Below are 25,637 nucleotides of genomic sequence, written 5' to 3' on the forward strand. Positions count from 1 at the left end.
TTAACAACAACAAATAAAAAAAAAAACCTTCTTCCTCCTCCTCTTCCTTCTCCTTACATTTCCCGTAAAATGTAGGTGTTACATTTATGAGAAACACAATTGAATATTCCCTTAAAGTCTTTTTTAAATTACGTCAGGCATGGAGGTTAATTACCCACAATCCCCTGCTCCTCCTCATGTTTCCTGTCTGTTGATCACTGGGATGTGAAATCATTAACTGCTGCCCTGAAGCACACATCATTATTATGGGATGGGATGGAGGCTGCAGGATTTATTCACATTAAAGGTCCCGTGTCATGGCCATTTCTACTGATCATAATTCCATTGTTTACTAGAATAGATTTATATTGTTCAATGTTCCAAACTCACATTGGTTTCTCACAGCGTCTCTGTATAGTCTGTGTATTCTCTCTCTGTCCTACACGGCTTGTTGGAGCTCCTGCCTGTCTGTCATGTCAGATATTAGGTCAATGTATGGTCATTTTTATGAGATATTTAGTATCTTTAGTCTTTATCTTAAGAAATTAAGTCATAACTCAAGTAACTTAGTCTTTATTTTGAGAGATCAAGTCATTTCTATGAGATACGTAATATTTTTATGATATTTTAAGTGGTTATTCTGAGATTTTAAGCCCTTTATTAAGATTTTAAGTCATGTTATGGGATATTAAGTCATTGCATGGAGATACTAAGTCATAATTTAAGTAATTTACTCTTTATTTTGAGATTTGTAGTAATTGTTATGATATTTTAATTCATTGAATAGAGATACTAAGTCATAATTTAAGTGACTTAGTCTTTATTTTTGAGATATGTAGTACTTGTCATGATATTTGAAGGGGTTATACAAGATTTTAAGTCATTTATTAAGATTTTAAGTCACTTTTATGGAGATACTAAGTCATCATTTAAGTGATTTATCTTTATTTTGAGATATCAATTAATATTTATGATAATTTAAGTGATTATTTGGAGATTTTAAGTCATTTATTAAGATATTAAGTAATTGTTATGGGATATTAATTCATTGCATAGAGATACTAAATCATAATTTAAGTGACTTAGTCTTTATTTTGAGATATCAAGTAATTGTTATGATATTTTAAGTGGTTACAAGGAGATGTTAAGTCCTTTATTAAGATTTTAAGTAACTTTTAAGAGATATTAATTCATTGTATAGAGATACTAAATCATAATTTTGTCATAATTCAGATAAAAAGTGTAATGTTCCTCCTCTCTAGTGTTCCTGTGTGATAATCCCATTTTGCATAATGCTGCATCTCGCCCCTCTCTGCGGGCTGAGAGGCGGATCGTGGCCGGCAGAGGGCCTCTGTGCTCGGCCTCCTCCCTCCTCACTCCCCGCTGATCCTCCTCCATTTAAAGTTAACGGACTCCGCGTGAGAGAGAGAGAGAGAGAGGCTTTCTCTCCGGCAGCAGAGGAGCTCACAGCAGGCGACTCAAGGTAAAAACACACACATTGCGGGCTGTATCATGTGGGTAAAGTTCTGCGGATTGATCCACGCTGCACAGGGAGGCTCGCGGATGAATTCCTCGGGTTGTTTTTCAGCTTTAGAGTCAAATGAGAGAGGCAGCATTAGGCTCGTGCAGCAGGACCCTGTGTTTCACAGCTCTTTTTAATGTTGGTGCTGTTCTCTTTTTAAAACTCACTTCCCTGCGCAGTGCGTGGAAACCCTCTGTGGACAGAACCAGCTGTCAGACAGCTGGAGTTTCAGGGTGTGACTGTGAGCTCACTGCTTCCCATTGCATGCGTTCATGGTGCGTGTTGGACAGGATCTGATCTGAGTGTACTGCAGGATGTGGAGCACTTAGCGGGTAGACTCTGCACAGTGCGAGGCTGCTGCTGCTGGAGCTAGTTGTTAACCCAAAGCATGAGAAATGACTTTAGGATTAACAGATTATTAATTCACCGCAGCCCTAGATTTCATGTTTTATAGATTATTTCCTTCATGTCAGAAAATATTGAAAAATGTCCATCTCAGTTTCTCAAAGCCCAAGCGTATATCTTAAATGTCTTGTTCTGTCAGTCCAAACCCCACATTTTAACTTGATTTGGATCTAAGACAGAGAAAAGCAGGACATGTCCAGATTTGAGAGGCTGAGAAAAGAGAGAAATGTTTGCATCACAAAGCTGGAGAATTCAGGGTGTGAGGACACTTAGTTTAAACACCGTTGAATGTGTTGTTGGTGCATGCGGGACGGGACCTTGTTATCCCAGCTGCACACGCAGGTTTGTGGGTAAACCCTGCTCGGTGTGGCGGTGCTGCTGGAGCTCATTGTTTACCCAAAGCTCCACTTACACTTCATTTCACTGCGAACGCGTGAATGTGGCTCCCTGCCCTCGTGCCAAGGTCCAACTACCCCCGCGGGGAAGTCTCTTTGTGTTGTGTGGTTAACTTTGACTTCGTCACCACTTTTTATGTTTATTTACAGTTTCTGAGCTGCAGGTTTTTTTTAAAAGCTGGTGGTTTTTTATCTGGTTTCTCGCCTGCATGGAGAGGCTCGGATAATCAATGCTGCAGTTCATGTTTACAGGAGAGCAGAATGTTATCAGGGCGATTGCTCTGTGATCAGAGAACACGGCATGAATACCGAGTGTGTACTTCTCCACACACAGACCGTATTCCATTAAAGCACCACTTCCTTCATTATCATTCCTTTTAGCATTCGTCCTGCGTGCATTAAAAAGCACATGGCAACAGATTTGAGCTTTTAGAACTTTATTGATTTACATGCACGGTACAAAGAAACTATGTCTTTCATGGACATTAATAAGACATAGATCTTCATTTGGATAAACCTGATCATTCACATACTGCCCTTCCCTCAACATGAATGAGTTGACCGTGCATTGCCTCTATTGTTAGCTTGACAACAAATAATAATAAATTATATAGAAATTAGATGAATTGAATCAAATCAATATAGGGACTAGAGCTCTTGGATCGCCTGAAATAATGTTGACCGTGTGAAATAAAAGCTGTCAGCTGTAACATCGCCTGGTTTGATCCACTTTGAACGTCCTTCCAGAAGTCCCAGAGTACATGAGGGACGCGACCACAGCTCCTCCAGCACAGATCAGAATATGTGTCTATATTGTGATGGATGGAGTGGTCCAATCACAAAAGAGGATTAGGGCCACGTGTGAAAAAACCAGTGAGATCGATAGTTGTTTTTAGAAAGTAACAATTCTGATTTTCAGATAAGAAACACAACTTTCTCAGTATTCTGACTTTAATCTCAAAACATTCTTTTGTTTGGTTCTGAGATTAAAGTCAGAACCCTTTTCTCTTTAAAGTCAGAAAAGGTCTGATTTGGAGAAGTCTGACTTTCTTCAGGACTCGATTGAATGTTTGGTCAAATCTCACTTGATCTCTCCAGACAGCGCGTGAGCCCAGGGAGAGACGTCATCCTCTTATTGTGCCTCTGTTCAAACATACGGTGGGTCATGTTTGATCCAGCTGTTTTGATTGTTCAGTGTGAACACCTAACGTCCCCCTTCCAGTCCAACTCCCTCCAATAACTCCCTTACATAATCCCCAAAACACTGCATTAAAAAAAGCACAAATAAATAAAACATCCTGTATCACTTTTCTAAATCAGACTCTAGTCTTCCTGAAATCCTGAGCGGATATTCATCCTGTTGCAGATAACAGGAAATCGCCAAAGCAACATATTGAGTGTTTTTCAATTGTGTAAAAGTGAACTCCGTGTGAAAGTGCTGTTGCTCGAACACTTACATTCTCCTGAAGTCACACACTCGTGTTTCGTGTGTGTGTGTGTGTGTGTGTGTGTGTGTGTGTGTGTGTGTGTGTGTGTGTGTGTGTGTGTGTGTGTGTGTGTGTGTGTGTGTGTGTGTGTGTGTGTGTGTGTGTGTGTGTGTGTGTGTGTGTGTGTGTGTGTGTGTGTGTGTGTGTGTGTGTGTGTGTGTGTGTGTGTGTGTGTGTGTGTGTGTGTGTGTGTGTGTGTGTGTGTGTGTGTGTGTGTGTGTGGTTTTCTCTCCTCCTCCACAGCGATTATATAACTCGGGTCTGAACTCCGCGATGATGCAGCGTGCCTCGCCCACATTTCCCAAGAAGCGGTGATTCATGCTGTGGTGAAAGTCTTCCCTTGTTTTCCTCCGTGTGGTTCAGTCTGATTCACTCTGTGTTCGTAGAAGTCCTGCAGAGTGAGCATGTTTCGTACGACATTAGCATTCAGAGGAGAAGGGGAAGCCCCGTCGACTGTCTCAGTATTTCCTTTAGCTGTCGAACCGAAGACAGTTTCATCTAAACTGAAAAATGTTGAACTCAGAGTCCGTGTTTCTATGTCCAAAGATAGTCACTTTTATTTAGATAGAAAGCAGTAAGGCCAAACTGCATTTCATGACACTTTCGCTTCTTCAAACGACTGGACTGTCAGTAAATAACCCAATATTCACTTTATTTGGATTTCGAACAGAGAAAAGCAGAAAATCTCCAGATTGAGAGAAATATTCTAATTTCTGGAGTCAGAAAATATTCTTCTTCTTCTCATACAATCAGCTTAATATGACAAATGAAAATAGTTGACTAGGGTTTACTAATCATCTTAGATGCAGTATGTTGAGGATTGTCTGACATGGGTTACATAATGAATCTAGAAAAGATATTGAAAGGATCACTAATCAATTAATAAAACCCGTTAGTGCCACAGTGTCTGTATTTCAGGCTGTTTTCTGCAGTCGCGTTCCCCTGCTCACAGCTCAGCGTCGTGAACTGACGTGACGATGTTAACTCCGAGGGGGAAGTGGTGGTTTCTGCCGCTCGAGATGCAGACATGTTTTCCCCGCGGCTGTGCAAAGGTCTGTGTGCACGGCGACCTCGTCTGCAAGCACTCCATTTATAGGAAGGGAGTTTTCCCGTGGTCCTGCAGGGAGTCACAGCCCAGTGCCGAATGCTTTCAGAGGAGGTCGAAGCGGGGGAGGAGGTGAGGGACACTCTGCTACCCCCCCCCCTCCCTCCCTCCCTCCCACCAGCTGATGGAGGGAAACTCTTTCCGTCGGCTGATGCAGTTTCAGGAGGAACACATCGTCAGACTCTGCTTTAGAACAAACTCTGACGTTTGTTATAACCACAGAGACTGTCGGTGCAGAGCAGCAGATTTCAGAACAAGACTGAGGGGAAGAGCACCCAACATGACCTCTATACTCATAAGCATACTCTACTTTGAAGAGTCCTCTCCTGCTGATGTTCAGGTGTATATCAGTATGTAGTACATCTACTTTAAAGAGTCCTCTCCTGCTGATGTTCAGGTGTATATCAGTATGTAGTACATCTACTTTAAAGAGTCCTCTCCTGCTGATGTTCAGGTGGATATCAGTATGTAGTACATCTACTTTAAAGAGTCCTCTCCTGCTGATGTTCAGGTGGATATCAGTATGTAGTACATCTACTTTAAAGAGTCCTCTCCTGCTGATGTTCAGGTGGATATCAGTATGTAGTACATCTACTTTAAAGAGTCCTCTCCTGCTGATGTTCAGGTGTATATCAGTATGTAGTGTCTCTACTTTAAAGAGTCCTCTCCTGCTGATGTTCAGGTGTATATCAGTATGTAGTACATCTACTTTAAAGAGTCCTCTCCTGCTGATGTTCAGGTGTATATCAGTATGTAGTGTCTCTACTTTAAAGAGTCCTCTCCTGCTGATGTGCAGGTGTATATCAGTATGTAGTGTCTCTACTTTAAAGAGTCCTCTCCTGCTGATGTTCAGGTGTATATCAGTATGTAGTGTCTCTACTTTAAAGGAATGGTCCACTCATTAGATAATTAATCAAAACTTCAGTATTTAGTGAAACGTTATGTTTAAACCATACCCTGAAGAAATCAGCGATATTCCCCGGTAAATAATGATTTTATAGCTCTTTTTTATCAAGACCTGTATATTCCGTCTGGCCGCCGCCATGTTTGCCATTTTCAGTAGTCACGTGATGGCCGTGACGTCATCCATGCGTTCACTTTGTCAACACACGGAAACATGGCGGAGTATTTCAGTTCGGACTCGTCAGCAGAGGAACAAGTTTTGACCAATGTGAAGAGATTGGATGGGGGAATTCAGCCATACATATCAGTATGACAATACGACACCCACTGTCCTTAGACCCTCACATCGTACAAGGAAAAACTTCCGGAGAAAACCCCAGTTTAAAGGGAACATGGGAGAAACCTCAGGGAGAGCAACAGAGGAGGGATCCCTCTCCCAGGACGGACAGACGTGCAATAGATGCCGTGTGTAAATTGAAAAGATAATCCATTTGCAACATAGGTAGTCCAAATGTTTGGAAATGCATGTGTGTATAATGGGAAGATGATATAAGATACTATATGTATGCATGTAGTACCACCCTTGCTAATGATTCCCTCTCTAGTTTAGCATACTCAGCTTCGTTGTCCCTGGCCATAGAATCACGATTTTATGGGGCCGGAAAAACTGGGGGGAAATACACACTAGTCGGTACTACGCTATATGGAAAGGCCACCAAAAACTGTCCTGGCCTGGACGTTAAAACGGGGCTAGCCGCTGCAATGGAAATGCGCTATAACATACCTTATTCTTACTCCGAGCACTACTTCTGCTCCTCCGTCGCTTCACCCTTGCAGAGGGCGATTTCTCTACTGGCCGAACTGGTGTCCTGGTCGGTGATGACACCAGAAAGACCGATGGTACTGCATCTCCATTGAGTAATGGTTGTTCTTTAAATCCCATGTTATGTTTGATCATACTCTCAGAGTAGTCGTCCGGAAATTTGAAATGTTCGCTGCATACATGAGCCTGTAAATCTCTCGGTTCGGGCCGGCCACATTTCGCTAGCCACTGCCTCCGAATGTACTTCTTATGCTTACCTTTTGGCAACAGATGGAACCGAGCATTCCGTGGATTGTTCCTATCCGAATTATGGCAATATTTCGCGATACAGTGAGGCATATTTGAATAGAGAAACTACAGTAAATAACATGGAGATCAACGTGTCTTCGAAAACCAAACGCATGGATTACGTCATGTCCGGGAAATGGCGGCGCCCACAGTGTTGATGTTATTTCGGTATATAATCAGTTTAAAATCACTGATAATGTCATCGGATTAAAAAAAAAGAGAGAGAGACTGGCAGAGACTGGTCTGTTTTATCGGATGATAATTTTTTTAAAATGAGTGTCATGAGCATACCATTCCTTTTTAAAGAGTGCTCTCCTGCTGATGTTCAGGTGTAGATCAGTATGTAGTGTCTCTACTTTAAAGAGTCCTCTCCTGCTGATGTTCAGGTGTATATCAGTATGTAGTGTCTCTACTTTAAAGAGTCCTCTCCTGCTGATGTTCAGGTGTATATCAGTATGTAGTGTCTCTACTTTAAAGAGTCCTCTCCTGCTGATGTTCAGGCGTATATCAGTATGTAGTGTCTCTACTTTAAAGAGTCCTCTCCAGCTGATGTTCAGGTGTATATCAGTATGTAGTGTCTCTACTTTAAAGAGTCCTCTCCTGCTGATGTTCAGGTGTATATCAGTATGTAGTGTCTCTACTTTAAAGAGTCCTCTCCTGCTGATGTTCAGGTGTATATCAGTATGTAGTGTCTCTACTTTAAAGAGTCCTCTCCTGCTGATGTTCAGGTGTATATCAGTATGTAGTGTCTCTACTTTAAAGAGTCCTCTCCTGCTGATGTTCAGGCGTATATCAGTATGTAGTGTCTCTACTTTAAAGAGTCCTCTCCTGCTGATGTTCAGGTGTATATCCGTATGTAGTGTCTCTACTTTAAAGAGTCCTCTCCTGCTGATGTTCAGGTGTATATCAGTATGTAGTGTCTCTACTTTAAAGAGTCCTCTCCTGCTGATGTTCAGGCGTATATCAGTATGTAGTGTCTCTACTTTAAAGAGTCCTCTCCTGCTGATGTTCAGGTGTATATCAGTATGTAGTGTCTCTACTTTAAAGAGTCCTCTCCTGCTGATGTTCAGGTGTATATCAGTATGTAGTGTCTCTACTTTAAAGAGTCCTCTCCTGCTGATGTTCAGGCGTATATCAGTATGTAGTGTCTCTACTTTAAAGAGTCCTCTCCAGCTGATGTTCAGGTGTATATCAGTATGTAGTGTCTCTACTTTAAAGAGTCCTCTCCAGCTGATGTTCAGGTGTATATCAGTATGTAGTGTCTCTACTTTAAAGAGTCCTCTCCTGCTGATGTTCAGGTGTATATCAGTATGTAGTGTCTCTACTTTAAAGAGTCCTCTCCTGCTGATGTTCAGGTGTATATCAGTATGTAGTGTCTCTACTTTAAAGAGTCCTCTCCTGCTGATGTTCAGGTGTATATCAGTATGTAGTCTCTCTACTTTAAAGAGTCCTCTCCTGCTGATGTTCAGGTGTATATCAGTGTGTAGTGTCTCTACTTTAAAGAGTCCTCTCCTGCTGATGGAGAGAGAAGAAGTGAAATCTGAAATAACACTCAGGTGATTTGTGTCGTGTTTGTTGGACTGTGAAAGGGTGTCTGAACTGAATCCCTTTAAAAAGTCACTGCTTAGTTTTTCTGCCTAAAAGACTCTCAATAAAAAAACATCTGCTGCTGAAACTCTTTAATCCAAAAATACACTTCTGGCTCATCAAACGGAAATATAAATAGACTGAAACTCACAACTCTTGTTTTAGATAAGTGTTGTTTAATGTGTTGAGTAATAAAGCAATAGCAGTCAAAATGAGCATCCTTTGTAGAGTTGTGTAGATACAGAGCATATATTGAATATTGCATTTTTCGTGAGAGATATTGTGAAAATAGAGTGAGTAGGTCTGGCCATGGTGGGGACACTTTTTAAGATTTAAAGGAGACATGTCATGCTTTTCCAGTTATCGCCCGTCCCCTTGTTGTTATGAACGTTGTTATGCATGTAAACGGTCTGCAGAGTCAAAACCCTCAAAGTACACCATGTAGGGAGTACAACTCTAACACAGAAAATACCTCCCCAAAACGCCTCGTTGGAGATACGTCACTGTCCATTTGATTCTTCCGGGTACATCATGATGCCATGTGGTCCCCGGAACGAAATGGACCAATCCGTGGAGCCGTTACGTTAAGCCCCCACTGATTGGTCCAAATTGACCAATCCACGGCCTTCCTCACTCACTCAGTGCAGGCAGCTCTGCTGATCTCTCCTCCCTGGCTGCAGGCTGATAACAGACAGTTGGGATCGCGGCGAAATTCTCTCTGCAGACCCATCCTCACAGCGTTCATCAACCTTTTTCTTACTCAATATCAAGCCACACTTATTGTTTTTACTTCGGCTGTGACTGTGTGTGCTCAGGGTGAGTTTGGCTGTGTACCGCTAAACAAGGAAATCACACCTCCATGGAGCTCAGCGCGATTCACAACGTCCCGACTGGTCCCGACCAATCGGAGCACACTGGGCTCACAGGGAGGGGGGGGGGCAAGAGCTGCAGCGAGCCGTTTAGTGGAGAGAGTGAATACACATACTTTACAGAGACACTGTGTGAGAAACCAATGTGAGTTTGGAAAAATGCACAGTATACATCTATTCTAGTCGACCTCAACAATGGAATTATGATCAGTGGAAATGGCCATGACATGTGACCTTTATGAAAAAAATACTGCAGTAATCTCCCCCGAAAAACAATACATACATACATACTCACCTCTTCAATCTGGCTTTTAATGTGTGACTGTTTTTGTATTATTTGACTTTAACTATATATTTATTTGTTGTTCCTTTCTTTTCTCTTCACTATATCTGTAAAGCGTCTTTGAGCACCTGTAAAGGCGCTAACAAATTAAATCTATTATTATTATACACTTGGAGTACTTTTGTAGACAGCTAGTGAGAGATGGAGTACTCGAGTCCTGGACTCGGACTCGAGTCGGACTTGAGTGCCGATTTTCGGGACTCGACTCGGACTCGCGCACTGATTGACGCGACTCGGACTCGTGAATTCCCCCCCCCCCCCCCCCCCCCCCCACGATGACTCGGACTCGACTCGTACATTGACGCTCCGACTTGGACTCGGACTCGAGCACATTTTCTCTGGAGTCTGATGTCCTCTATCCTGTATGGCGAGTTCACGTACTGGGCCCCGCTGTTCCAGTCTAGAGATGTCTACAGACACACCCCGCATCGTGCTGTATGCTTTCACACATTCTGCTTCCACATTGGAAAAGAGCAGCAAAATGCTCGTTATGTGGAAACAATATAGAAGAGAAGGCTCCGTAACACATTACTCTAAGGATCGAGTTCAGACATATAGGCTGTCTTGAACACTATCATCAGAGTAACGTGATCTAATCAATAAATAAAGATTCAGCCGATAACGAAAGCACATACTTAACATGCAGAATGACGTCATTTTGCATGCTAAGTAGCCATGTGCTTTCTGGGGATAAATCTTTATCGGTAAACTGATTTAATCCGTAAAAGTTCCTTCAAAATAAGAGTCCAGATCTTATTACTATCAAAATAAAAGTGCAAAACGAAAACTTTACCATAGGAAAATATTGTCATACAAATATAATCACTTCTCTAAAAGGTAACTCATTTTAAATATAGTTTATTTATATATAATATGGATATTAGAAATAAGCTTTATATTTGTATAGCACCTATTACAAGAATTGTAGCCAAACTCGCTTCACAGCAGTTCAATAGACAGGATAACAGCAATGTAGAGGAGCAGCTACATTTCAAAACAAATATCCACGAAGATTAATACATGAAGACTTGTGACTCGGACTTGACTTGGACTCTTCTTAAGTGACTCGGAATTGGACTCGGACTCGAACACAGGTAATGATGACTCGGACTCGGACTCGACTTGGACACTCCTTGGGTGACTCGGACTTGGACTCGAAGAGTGGTGACTCGAGGGTGACTTGGACTCGTGAATTGGTGACTTGACTACAACACTGGCAGTAACTATGCTAAGTTGCTGCTAAACGGGCCCAACAGCTGCTTTCCTGTTATCTTCTTATATTAAACGTGTTGCCGTTCCAAAGTGTGCACAGGCCTCCAGATTGTACATGTTCTCTTGTGCAAATAAACCTCTCTTCTCAAAGCATGTACAATTCTTTGTGCATGTTATTTTTAGAAAATTTTAAACAAGTGATCCTAATGCAAAGTGGTAGGGGCATGTCCCCAGTGGGAATGACGCCTATGGATATGGAATATTTTGTAAATAGATTAAGTCTGAATTCACTCAATTGCTTCTAAACTAATTATTCTGTTTATCATATCTTACATCTTTTTACTAATAGTATGAGCATTTAGTGGTAAGGGTTAGATACGTTTCAGGGTGAGTTGGTGTTTTTTACAGAGTATTGTTTCTGAACTCTCCAATTTCAGACGTACAGTAAGATCGTATATTCTCCAGTCTCTCTCTCTCTCTCTCTCTCTCTCTCTCTCTCTCTCTCTCTCTCTCTCTCTCTCTCTCAAGCTTCAGATAGCTTTATATGATTTCACACATCTCCATTCTGTCTGATTGTACCTGTATTTTTAACTGTTTGTGAATTATATGCATTGTGTGTTACGTCATGAGCAGCACCATCATGTCTATTTTCTCTCCCTGAGTATAATCATTATAGTCAGCAATGTCTCAGAGTAATGTAATTCCTCACTTCCTGATTAGATAATGATTTCCATGCACGCTGCAGAGAGGGAATCAGAACAGGAAGAGGTTTCCCCGGCACTTACAGACGCAATGTCAACTCGGGGTGGAGATTAGAAAACGGCGTCTTAATGAGCTTTCCTGGCACAAGTATGAATATTTCAGGTGGTTTGAGGAATGTCTAAAGCTTGCTAAGACTTAATACCGAGCATGAGACCTGGGTCTTGGTGCCGGGTTGATGAGGGAGCTGTTTATGTTCCGGTACAGGAACATTTACTGTGTTTATGCATTAGAGATTTAAGTGTCAAGCTAACAGGAGCCAGGGTGATTCGTCTTGCTGACAGACAGCTGAGGGGCAATTCTGTGTGTGCAAAATGTCCCTCCACATAATCAGTGCAGAATAAATGGTGCAGAACAGCAGCTCCAGCTGGCAGTGAGGATAAATCAAAAGGGAGGGTTTGGATGTTTGGAAGTGGGGTTGTATGAGGTACTTCTACAGTGAATGACTTACAGTGGCTGCAGTCTGTAGACACAGCAGGAAGCTAAAATGTACTACAGTGGACAGGGGTGGAATTAACACAGTCACTCAATGGATAAGTGCTCCACTATCCGCTAACAGCTAACAGCTAACAGTTAATAAGAGCAAACAGCCACCAGTTAACAGCTAACAGCAAAGAAGTTAACAAACAGTTAACAGCAAACAGCTAACAATCAATCTAACAGTTAACAGCTAAAAGCTAACATTTAACAGCTACAAGCTAACATTTAACAGCTACAAGCTAACAGTTAACAGCTACAAGCTAACAGTTAACAGCTACAAGCTAACAGTTAACAGCTACACGCTAACAGTTAACAGCTACAAGCTAACAGCAAATAGCTAACAACTAACAGTTAACAGCTAACAGCTACTAACAGCTAACAATAACTAGCTCTCCTCTGGCTGATTTCAACATAGCTTTAAAATATTTGTCTGTGCATCCTTTGTGTAGAAAAGAAAAATAGAATAACAAAATAAAGGTAGGCTATACATTCTCTTGTGAATTTTACTAATTTGGCGGCTGGCTAGTTAGCTAGCTAGCAACCCAGCTATCTTACTAATTTCCACCATGCTAGATACTGATTCCAGAAAATGACTAGCAAACTTGTAAACAAGCTAGCCAGTTATTGTCTTATTTGTGGTACATTACATTAACTAATTGAGTGGTAGCAAACATCCCAAAAAGAATAGCTAGTTCGCCAGTCAACAAAGCAGTGAATGAAAACGTTTTCTTACCAATGAATGAATACATAAATAGCACAGTTTCTGTAATGTCATTTGAATTGTGTTCACAACAGAAATGAACTATTTAAAGTTTATTTGAGGCTGTCTGACAATAAAATCCAGCATTCTCACGAAACACCGGAAATAGCAATCAATACCATCTAAAAAAACTAATTTCAAATGGACCCTATTTTGAATATTTTCACCTCTATAACAAGATGCTGGCCTGACTCCATCTGTTAGTACGTTTCTGTTCTTGTGTCGTTTCAAAGGGTTAGTTTGAAAACACATGGGTCACACCACAACACAAATTGAGTAAACAATCAAGGCAACGGTAGATTAGCAACCCTTGTGTTCTGCAAGATAAAATCACTCTTTTTGTCAATGGAGTCTGGTGGCTATGAAGAGAGCATAGATTAAGGTCTGTCTGACAGAAAGGTAAAGATGGAATACAAATATTATGAATATAGCCAGGGACTTTAATTGCCAACAACTATGCTTTAGAATGTGCATGCTGGTACTCCTGTTGTTTCTAAAAACTGCATCTACTGTAGTGGTTTAATCCACTTCCAAACATCCAAACCCTCACGTTAAATGATACAGCTTTCTCATACTGATATTATGCACAAACTCTGCTGTTGTATTTTAAAGTGTCCTTATTGCAAAGTATCGTTACTGTATGTACAGCACTTTGGCTCGACCAAAAATCGTTTTAAAAATGTGCTATATAAATAAAACTTGATTTGATTTGAAAGTGGAACCTCACAACAGCTAGTGAAAGCACCGTCTACGCCCCCATAAACTCTGACTCTCAACTGACACTCGCCGACTTCTGAAATACTGAAGAGAAACTCCCTTTGTAAACACCTCACGCAGCGAAACAACGCTTCAGTTGGCATTTTCCTTGTTTAATTAAGACGTAAAACTGTCACCAGCCATAAAGCACTCTGCTCATTTCAAGGTACTCAGCGATGACCTTTCTCCATGCAGGCTAATGTTTGTGCAAGCTGTCACACCGCCCACGCCTCCAGTCACGGAGACCATCTTTCATCGTAGAGAAACGAAATACAGGAGAGACGAAGTCCTTTATGTAAGGGTACTTATGATGGGCATTATTTTACATTATCTAGAGTTGTTGTATTGCTTGTTCTTAACAAAAACGTTTTCTAAAAGGTTTTTTTTTATTATGCAACTTGGGGGAAAAAAGTTGCTGAAATAAAAAAATTAAAGATAAAATATTATGAATAAGAGTATTTAAATAAACATTTAATTCAAGTAGAGACACTACATACTATACACCTGAACATCAGCAGGAAAGGACTCTTTAAAGTAGAGACACTACATACTGATATACACCTGAACATCAGCAGGAGAGGACTCTTTAAAGTAGAGACACTACATACTGATATACACCTGAACATCATCAGGAGAGGACTCTTTAAAGTAGAGACACTACATACTGATATACACCTGAACATCAGCAGGAGAGGACTCTTTAAAGTAGAGACACTACATACTGATATACACCTGAACATCAGCAGGAAAGGACTCTTTAAAGTAGAGACACTACATACTGATATACACCTGCACATCAGAAGGAGAGGACTCTTTAAAGTAGAGACACTACATACTGATATACACCTGCACATCAGAAGGAGAGGACTCTTTAAAGTAGAGACACTACATACTGATATACACCTGAACATCAGCAGGAGAGGACTCTTTAAAGTAGAGACACTACATACTGATATACACCTGAACATCAGCAGGAGAGGACTCTTTAAAGTAGAGACACTACATACTGATATACACCTGAACATCAGCAGGAGAGGACTCTTTAAAGTAGAGACACTACATACTGATATACACCTGCACATCAGAAGGAGAGGACTCTTTAAAGTAGAGACACTACATACTGATATACACCTGAACATCAGCAGGAGAGGACTCTTTAAAGTAGAGACACTACATACTGATATACACCTGCACATCAGCAGGAGAGGACTCTTTAAAGTAGAGACTCTACAGTGTTTTTCTGTGTGTTCACAGCGAAGCCTGCAAAGGTCACAGTTCCTGCTGGCGACCTAATTGCTCTACATATTGATTATCAACTGCATTAGGCATGATATACTTTTCTCATCGATCTGTCGCTGGGTTTCTTTTTGCAACGTTTTACCGGCATGCATCTAAACAGGAGGCAACTTTTCCATTACCGATGAATGCGTTGTACGTATTCATCGGGGAATCTCCTTCCTGTTTGCTTCTGATGGGTGCGTACATCACGTGCTGGGAACAGATGTGTATCCGCAACCTGCAGGACTGGTTTTCAGAGCACCAGCACGCTGCTTTCTCTGTCGCATTCAAATCCGGGCTGCTCTGACATTTAGGTCCGCTGCTTGTGTCGCAGGGGAAGTCCCTTCACAGCACACTTTGACCGCTCTGCAGGAATTATTGCTTATTTCAACACTTCATTGCACATTGTTGTCTTGCACTAAACCAACATTATGTGATGTGGTTTCTGATTCAGATGCACGCCTAATGGGTGCAGATAAGCCCCGGAGTTTAAGAAGCAAGGGCTCATTTAGCCTGGCATACTTTGTCCCAGACTTTTGGCCCAGTTTAGTGGATAGTAACTTGAGAGATTTAAAATAAATGCCGCATAAAGACAGTTATTAGAGTTTATGATTGATAGATCCACAGAAACATAAATGCAACCTATTTTGATTAATTGTTATAGTATTTTTTTCTTGCTGAAATGTCTCTAAAATAAGCTTTTCTTTGTTTCGTATCGTATAATAAAGGGAACATCTGTGGGTTTTTCAGACGAAACAAGAAGAGATTTGCTGCTTTTCCTGTTTCATAATAAAGTGAGCATTTGAGTTGTTTGTGAAAACATTTAAAGACTTTACTTTGCACTCCAGAAGCTGACACTATTTTAACAGTGTGCACAACATTTATTTCTCTAAAGCTATCCTGGAAGTTGCAGCTGCAGTTCAGAGCAGAGGAGTTTGTATATTAAAGGTGGAGTAGGTAATTTTTGGAGGAACCAGCTCGAGCGCGCTAGAATTTGAAAATACACAGGTCGTTTCTCAATCTCGAGGAAACTGGCTTCCAAGCCAATATTTCAAGCATGCTACGTCATCGAGTGCCGCCGAAGGACTGTTCCAATCTCCAGCATACTTGGAATTCCACCGAGGCCGCGTCCTTGGTTTGGGGGAAATTTCGAGGCTGCACATGGGTAGACTTCGCGTCCTTAAAATCCCCACAATGCTTTGCGCACGGACCAATTTCCCCAAATCTGTGGCGGAAAATGTAAGGCGGGGCCTCTCATGTGACGCACACTTGCTAGCCTGTTCCACTCTTCGTTTTCCAGGAAGGATTCTTGCCTAGCTTCTGAAGGAAGTGACTCGGAAGACATGTGCTACCAAGCAAGCATCCTCGCGATTAAGAAACGGCCATAGCCGGAAAAAATCTGCCACTTCCTCTCAGAGCCCCTCCCCCAACACACACAACGCCCTCATGACCAATGAGGGCACGAGATAAGTTTGTGCCCCGATGGAAGGCTGACAGGCAGGTAGGCCATCCAGTTACTTTAGCCGGCTCAGATGATTGGTCGTGCTTTTTACAGCGCCACGGCTTCCACAGATGATATGTATTATGGATTTATTGTCAAAGCACTTAAGATATTCATTGCTATCGGGATGTTAAGAGCATTCCATGGAATATAACAAAGTGTATCTCGAGCCGGTTTCTCAAACTTACCTACCCGACATTTAAAGCAATGAATTCAGAAGAAGAATAACTTTATTTAAAGTCGGATATTGATGCAAAGATTAGCAGGAAAGTAAAGGCAGTGCTCGTTCGTTTCATTTTGGGTAAAAAGTGTTTGTATTTTGCTGATAAGAGATGCCAGTCTTATGTTGATGCATGCCAACACAAACAAAACATTGACTTACTTTGTGTATTTCATCTTTAATTAAACCGAATCATTAATCTTCTAGAACATCATTTGCAGATGATTTGATGATGAGTATAATCATTTGTTTCCTGCCAGTGAATCTGTATTTCAGAGATGAAATAATTAAATCCACCGCAGTGATGCATAATGGTCGTGGCGAGCCGTGACAGCTTTTACGATGATGCATTACGGCCACACAAAGAGAAACTGAATGTTTTCATGGGCTCCTCTGCTTCCTGTTGTCGATGTGTTCCTCTCAGAAGCTTTTCACACAGCGAGATGGGACACGTTATCTTTTGCTTGCAGTCGTGCTTTTATGTTTCACAAAGAAAGGAAATGGTTTTTTTAACACATAAAAGCTGTCTGACAGTAAAAGAGAATAGCTTTTGAATCACTCTGAACAAAGACGTTACATATTTGTGTGCGGAATAATAAGAGTGAGTTGAAAGAATACACAATTAAAGAGTCCAGGTGTATATCAGTATGTAGTGTCTCTACTTTAAAGAGTCCTCTCCTGCTGATGTTCAGGTGTATATCAGTATGTAGTGTCTCTACTTTAAAGAGTCCTCTCCTGCTGATGTTCAGGTGTATATCTGTATTTAGTGGCTCTACTTTAAAGAGTCCTCTCCTGCTGATGTTCAGGTGTATATCAGTATGTAGTGTCTCTACTTTAAAGAGTCCTCTCCTGCTGATGTTCAGGTGTAGATCAGTATGTAGTGTCTCTACTTTAAAGAGTCCTCTCCTGCTGATGTTCAGGTGTATATCAGTTTGTAGTGTCTCTACTTTAAAGAGTCCTCTCCTGCTGATGTTCAGGTGTATATCAGTATGTAGTGTCTCTACTTTAAAGAGTCCTCTCCTGCTGATGTTCAGGTGTATATCAGTATGTAGTGTCTCTACTTTAAAGAGTCCTCTCCTACTGATGTCCAGGTGTATGTCGTGTCTCTACTTTAAAGAGTCCTCTCCTGCTGATGTTCAGGTGTATATCAGTTTGTAGTGTCTCTACTTTAAAGAGTCCTCTCCTGCTGATGTTCAGGTGTATATCAGTGTGTAGTGTCTCTACTTTAAAGAGTCCTCTCCTGCTGATGTTCAGGTGTATATCAGTATGTAGTGTCTCTACTTTAAAGAGTCCTCTCCTGCTGATGTTCAGGTGTATATCAGTACGTAGTGTATGTATCGTGTTGGACCTGGTTGAAGGATGTTCTACCCAGAGACCCAGACGAAGATCTGATTGGTTGCATTTACACAAAACCACTGAAATGCGTAGTGCGTGGTCCGAGAAGAACAAACACATCAACGTAACACGGTGATATTTCAGATCAACAACACAGATACCGTTCTCATTTATTCATTTTATTTACATTTTATAAAATGATGTTCATATCATTAACTAGATTGTTCTGTTTGTGTTATGTGAGTGTCCTCTGAAGGCCCTGACGGTTCGCCTCTGATATAACCATGCCTCATGTTCTCCTGAATGAACGTTTGCTTCTGTGCAGACGCTGCTCTGTTCTGTTTCCTCTCGTCTCTCGGCGTTTCGATGTGTTCACTCCACACTTCAGAGGGTTTTTCTTCACACAGCGAGATGGGAGATGCTATCTTTTGCTCGCAGTCGTGCTTTTATGTTTCACAAAGCGTCGTGTTACTCACCCACCTCCTCTTTTCTTTCACTTCGGCAGCATGTCCTCCCCCACACACCCAGAGGTGAAGGAACTGAACCCAGTCGACTTCATCCAGCTCCAGCACTACATCGAGTGTGAGTACAGACACAGCTTTCCTTCCACTTCCACACACACACACACACACACACACACACACACACACACACACACACACACACACACACACACACACACACACACACACACACACACACACACACACACACACACACACACACACACACACACACACACACACACACACACACACACACACACACTGAGGTCGTGTGTGCAGATGGAGCTTTGGTTTTCCCTCCAGATGAATCATGGTGGAGTCAGACATGTTGGGGATGTCGTGATGAACGGTGGAAGTGAAGTATTTAATCATGCTCGTAATACACATAATAATCCAGCGTCTCTTAAATCGTGATCTTATTAAGTTATAAGTCTCATAACCTGTTAGGGAAAGTCTTGATTTTGTCATTTTCTTTTGATAATAAGTCATTTTCTTGGGAAACTGAGACATTATTTGGGGATACTGAGAGATATTGGATACAGTAGGTGATGGAAAATGGGTGCTTTTTTATGATTTTTTTTTTTTGTATCATGATTCGATTTGATTTTGAACTGGATTCAGTGAATGAATGTGTTAATTATAATATCATTAGATGTATTCGTTGGTTACTTTAATTTAGTAGCGCGGTAATGAAACAAACAGAAGGTAGTGGGGAGACAAAAGCAGATGTTGTCTCGCAGCTGGCGGCCGTGGAAAGAGGCCGAGGCCTCTTCTCAATCTCGAGGAAACTGGCTTCCAAGCCAATATTTCAAGGATGCTACGTCATCGAGTGCCGCCGAAGGACTGTTCCAATATCCAGCATACTTGGAATTCCCCCGAGGCCGCGTCCTTGGGTTGGGGGACATATCGAGGCTGCACATGGGTAGACTTCGCGTCCTTAAAATCCCCACAATGCTTTGCGCACGGACCAATTTCCACAAATATGTGGCGGAAAATGTAAGGCGGGGCCTCTCGTATGATTGCTAGCCTGTTCCACTCTTCGTTTTCCGAATGCCAGGAAGGATTCTTGCCTCGCTTCTGAAGCAAGTGACTCGGAAGACATGTGCTACCAAGCAAGCGTACTCGCGATTGAGAAACGGCCCGAGACTCGTTGGTTCTTCCTGCTTGCATCTCCCCTTCGCTCCTCCTCTCTGGGGGCTGTGACGTGGGGTTCCGCCCTCCTTTTTCCAATGTCCGATATCGCTTATAACAGAGGACTTAGACGTTGTGTATTTCTTGCATAACTCCACACGACTTTTCTCCTCATGGACTCATTCATGACTTTTTATTTAATGCATTTTAACGGCTGTAATCGCTAACGTAATACCGGAAGCTAACGTCACTGTTGATATCCGGAGACTTCTTCCGGTAAAGCTTTTCAAAATAAAGGTTAGCAACAACGTTAGCCACAGACGAATGCTAACCGGAAATGTTTTCAGAATAAAACAGTTTTAAGCTTACTGTATGTTTAAACTTAAATACGTCATTAAACATTGATTTTAATTTCTTACAATATCTACTCCAATCTGATGTGTGAACAGAAGCAGGATAGCAAAGAGTAAAGTGTGGATTAGATTGTCGTTTTTATATTTTAAATACCCAAAAAGAGCTGCATCAACTAAACGCTGCTGACAGAAAACGCTCACACACACAGTGAAGCTCACACACTTCTTTATGATGAACATATCGGTTCACCTGCTGAATTAAAAACGGAACAAATGAAGCAAAGAAAGTGAAAACCATGAAGAAGATTCAGGCAGTAGGCGTTTAGATTCACACTGAAAGTATTAGAGAACAGAACAGCTGACAGAGAAGAGAGAACATCTGGCACTTTTAACAAACACTATCTGCCAGTTCTTTTCAATGTAACTGAGGGCATACAGAGGGCATACATTTCTATTAAACTATTAGCTTATAAATATTAATAACAACGCTTTACTTTGGTGCAGTGTTTCTCAAAGTGGCGTGTGCAGAGGCATGACAGAGGTATCCATAGGTCTCTTCTTGTTGCTCTCAAAGTGCACCAGATTGATGCTTTTAACTTCAATATTTAAAAAACAAATCTTCCCGGGGGAGCATGCCCCCCGACCCCCCTAGAGGAGGCGAGGACCCCCCTAGAGGAGGTGAGGTCCACTCCCCACTCAAAGAAATAGCACTTTACCCCTGCTTACACCTATATGCCGTGAGCTGATTATCGAGCCTTCATTGTAACAGTCGAAGGTACACTGTGTGTGGGCGTGGGGAGTGTTGCAGTAGTAGAAAGTTCCACTGTAGTCACTGCGTGCCTATTGGTTGGAACACGATCCGTGTATCCATCACTTCCTGGTCTTCTCTAAAGAAGAGGGACCAATGGAAACGTTGTCATGTTGCCGTTGTTCAGCATGGAAACATTCATTAGCTAACAATGACATTATTGTTCTATTGATATAAAGGGAGGTCAGGTACTCTTTAAAGCAGCTGCTAGCTATGGGTACTTTTTACTTAAGTACACTTCAAAGCCCTCTTTACTTTGACTTGAGTAAAGAAGTTTAGTCAGTACTTCTACTTTCACCAGAGTATTTTTAAACACGAGTAGGCTATGTGTACTTCTACTTGAGTAAAGGATGTGTGTACTTCTACTTGAGTAAAGGATGTCTGTACTTCTACTTGAGTAAAGGATGTGTGTACTTCTACTTGAGTAAAGGATGTGTGTACTTCTACTTGAGTAAAGAAGTTTAGTCAGTACTTCTACTTTTACCAGAGTATTTTTAAACACGAGTATGTGTACTTCTACTTGAGTAAAGGATGTGTGTACTTCTAATTGAGTAAAGGATGTGTGTACTTCTACTTGAGTAAAGGATGTGTGTACTTCTACTTGAGTAAAGGATGTGTGTACTTCTAATTGAGTAAAGGATGTGTGTACTTCTACTTGAGTAAAGGATGTGTGTACTTCTACTTGAGTAAAGGATGTGTGTACTTCTACTTGAGTAAAGGATGTGTGTACTTCTACTTGAGTAAAGGATGTGTGTACTTCTACTTGAGTAAAGGATGTGTGTACTTCTACTTGAGTAAAGGATGTGTGTACTTCTACTTGAGTAAAGGATGTGTGTACTTCTACTTGAGTAAAGGATGTGTGTACTTCTACTTGAGTAAAGGATGTGTGTACTTCTACTTGAGTAAAGGATGTGTGTACTTCTACTTGAGTAAAGGATGTGTGTACTTCTACTTGAGTAAAGGATGTGTGTACTTCTACTTGAGTAAAGGATGTGTGTACTTCTACTTGAGTAAAGGATGTGTGTACTTCTACTTGAGTAAAGGATGTGTGTACTTCTACTTGAGTAAAGGATATGTGTACTTCTACTTGAGTAAAGGATGTGTGTACTGTATCTCTGCAGTGTGTCCTTATACTCTGTGTGTGTCTCTGCTGCCCAGATTGCCGTCTGAAGGTGAAAGACGTCCTGAGGGAGTTCGATGCAGACGGCCGGCTGGCGAGGCATCGACGCGGAGAGGTGAGGCGATCCACATATCACTTCACTGAGTTATCGCCTCTCGCTTTAATGAGACACGAGCGTTTGATTCATGCACATTGAGAGCGCTTGTTAATTGTCCTGCGCTGATGAATTGGATGCAGACGGCATCAGTCATGTTGAAGAGCTATCTGAGAGGAATGTCTCCAGTGGTAAATGACCGGGTGCTTTTTGCCCATGCAGCATCGGCTCTAATGGAGAAACTCTCCTCTCTGTTCTGTGGAGTCAGGACTCAGGAGAGCACATGCTATCATAGAGTACAGGAGAATGGCTTTCAAATCACACGGGGAAAGCATCAGAGGTGGAAGAATACTTCGCTCAAGTAAAAGTAGAAAAAAACGTATTAAAGGTATAATCAATGACTTAGTATTGCATCATAATGACTAATATCTGCAGATAATTACTTAAAATTGTATATTAATGACTTAATATCCCAAATAATGACTTGGTGGGTGTTTCTCAATATCGAGGACGCTTGCTTGGTAGCACATGTCTTCTGAGTCACTTGTTTCAGAAGCGAGACAAGAATCCTTCCTAGCCTCGGAAAACGAAGACTGGTGGAACAGGCTAACAGGTGTGCAGGTGTGACGTCCTATGCGAGGCCCTGACTTAAATGGAGCGCTATTTCCGCCAAATATTTGGAAATTGGTCCGTGCGCAAAGCATTGTGGGGATTTTAAGATCGCAACACATTTCTCGCTACGAAGTACGCCGCCCTCGGTTGAATTCCAAGTATGCTGGATATTGGAACAGTCCTTCGGCGGGACTCGATGACATAGTATGCTTGAAATAGTGGCTCTGGAGCAGCCTTCCTCGACATTGAGAAACACCCTGTATCTCAAATAATGACTTAGTATCTTAAATAATGACTTAATATCTCAAATAATGACTTAATATCTTAAATAATAACTTAGTATCTCAAATAATGACTTAATATCTCAAATAATTACTTAGTATCTCAAATAATGACTTAATATCTCAAAATAATGACTTAATATCTCAAAATAATGACTTAATATCTCAAATAATGACTTAATATCTTAAAATAATGACTTGCTATCTCAAATAATGACTTAGTATCTCAAATAATGACTTAGTATCTCAAATAATGACTTAATATCTCAAATAATGACTTAGTATCTCAAATAATGACTTAATATCTCAAATAATGACTTAGTATCTCAAATAATGACTTAGTATCTCAAATAATGACTTAATATCTTAAAATAATGACTTGCTATCTCAAATAATGACTTAATATCTCAAATAATGACTTAGTATCTCAAATAATGACTTAATATCTCAAATAATAACTTAATATCTCAAATAATGACTTAATATCTTAAAATAATGACTTAATATCTCAAATAATGACTTAGTATCTCAAATAATGACTTAATATCTCAAATAATTACTTAATATCTTAAAATAATGACTTAGTATCTCAAATAATGACTTAATATCTCAAATAATGACTTAGTATCTCAAATAATGACTTAATATCTCAAATAATGACTTAATATCTTAAAATAATGACTTAGTATCTTAAAATAATGACTTAGTATCTCAAATAATGACTTAGTATCTCAAATAATGACTTAGTATCTCAAATAAGGACTTAATATCTCAAATAATGACTTAATATCTCAAATAATGACTTAATATCTCAAATAATGACTTAGTATCTCAAATAATGACTTAATATCTCAAAATAATGACTTAATATCTCAAATAATGACTTAATATCTCAAAATAATGACTTAGTATCTCAAATAATGACTTAATATCTCAAAATAATGACTTAATATCTCAAATAATGACTTAATATCTCAAGATAATGACTTAATATCTCAAATAATGACTTAATATCTTAAAATAATGACTTGCTATCTCAAAATAATGACTTAGTATCTCAAATAATGACTTAGTATCTCAAATAATGACTTAATATCTCAAATAATGACTTAGTATCTCAAATAATGACTTAGTATCTCAAATAATGACTTAGTATCTCAAATAATGACTTAATATCTCAAATAATGACTTAATATCTTAAAATAATTACTTAGTATCTCAAATAATGACTTAGTATCTCAAATAATGACTTAGTATCTCAAATAATGACTTAATATCTCAAATAATTACTTAGTATCTCAAATAATGACTTAATATCTCAAAATAATGACTTAATATCTCAAATAATGACTTAATATCTCAAATAATGACTTAATATCTCAAAATAATGACTTAATATCTCAAATAATGACTTAATATCTCAAAATAATGACTTAGTATCTCAAATAATGACTTAATATCTTAAAATAATGACTTAATATCTCAAATAATGACTTAGTATCTCAAATAATGACTTAATATCTCAAATAATGACTTAATATCTTAAAATAATGACTTAGTATCTCAAATAATGACTTAATATCTTAAAATAATGACTTAGTATCTCAAATAATGACTTAATATCTCAAATAATGACTTAATATCTCAAATAATGACTTAATATCTTAAAATAATGACTTAGTATCTTAAAATAATGACTTAGTATCTCAAATAATGACTTAGTATCTCAAATAAGGACTTAATATCTCAAATAATGACTTAATATCTTAAAATAATTACTTAGTATCTCAAATAATGACTTAGTATCTCAAATAATGACTTAGTATCTCAAATAAGGACTTAATATCTCAAATAATTACTTAGTATCTCAAATAATGACTTAATATCTCAAAATAATGACTTAATATCTCAAATAATGACTTAATATCTCAAATAATGACTTAATATCTCAAAATAATGACTTAATATCTCAAATAATGACTTAATATCTCAAAATAATGACTTAATATCTCAAAATAATGACTTAGTATCTCAAATAATGACTTAATATCTCAAAATAATGACTTAATATCTCAAAATAATGACTTAATATCTCAAATAATGACTTAATATCTTAAAATAATGACTTAGTATCTCAAATAAGGACTTAATATCTCAAATAATTACTTAGTATCTCAAATAATGACTTAATATCTCAAAATAATGACTTAATATCTCAAATAATGACTTAATATCTCAAAATAATGACTTAGTATCTCAAATAATGACTTAATATCTCAAAATAATGACTTAATATCTCAAAATAATGACTTAATATCTCAAATAATGACTTAATATCTTAAAATAATGACTTAGTATCTCAAATAATGACTTAGTATCTCAAATAATGACTTAGTATCTCAAATAATGACTTAATATCTCAAATAATGACTTAATATCTCAAATAATGACTTAATATCTCAAATAATGACTTAATATCTTAAAATAATGACTTAATATCTCAAATAATGACTTAGTATCTCAAATAATGACTTAATATCTCAAATAATGACTTAATATCTTAAAATAATGACTTAGTATCTCAAATAATGACTTAATATCTTAAAATAATGACTTAGTATCTTAAAATAATGACTTAGTATCTCAAATAATGACTTAGTATCTCAAATAATGACTTAGTATCTCAAATAAGGACTTAATATCTCAAATAATGACTTAGTATCTC

The 25,637-nt window shown here is 39.4% G+C and overlaps 1 long non-coding RNA gene across 1 annotated transcript; it reads left to right on the plus strand.

Moving 5' to 3' along the window:
• The first annotated feature begins 1,352 nt into the window (after positions 1–1,352).
• Positions 1,353–22,040, plus strand: LOC117443178 (uncharacterized). Its single transcript, XR_004551628.2, has 3 exons — positions 1,353–1,462; positions 18,513–18,589; positions 21,964–22,040. It is a non-coding gene; the product is annotated as an uncharacterized lncRNA (long non-coding RNA).
• The last annotated feature ends 3,597 nt before the right edge of the window (positions 22,041–25,637 follow it).

Source organism: Pseudochaenichthys georgianus, unplaced genomic scaffold (assembly GCF_902827115.2).
Source record: "Pseudochaenichthys georgianus unplaced genomic scaffold, fPseGeo1.2 scaffold_551_arrow_ctg1, whole genome shotgun sequence".
In the NCBI taxonomy this organism is placed as follows: domain Eukaryota; kingdom Metazoa; phylum Chordata; class Actinopteri; order Perciformes; family Channichthyidae; genus Pseudochaenichthys; species Pseudochaenichthys georgianus.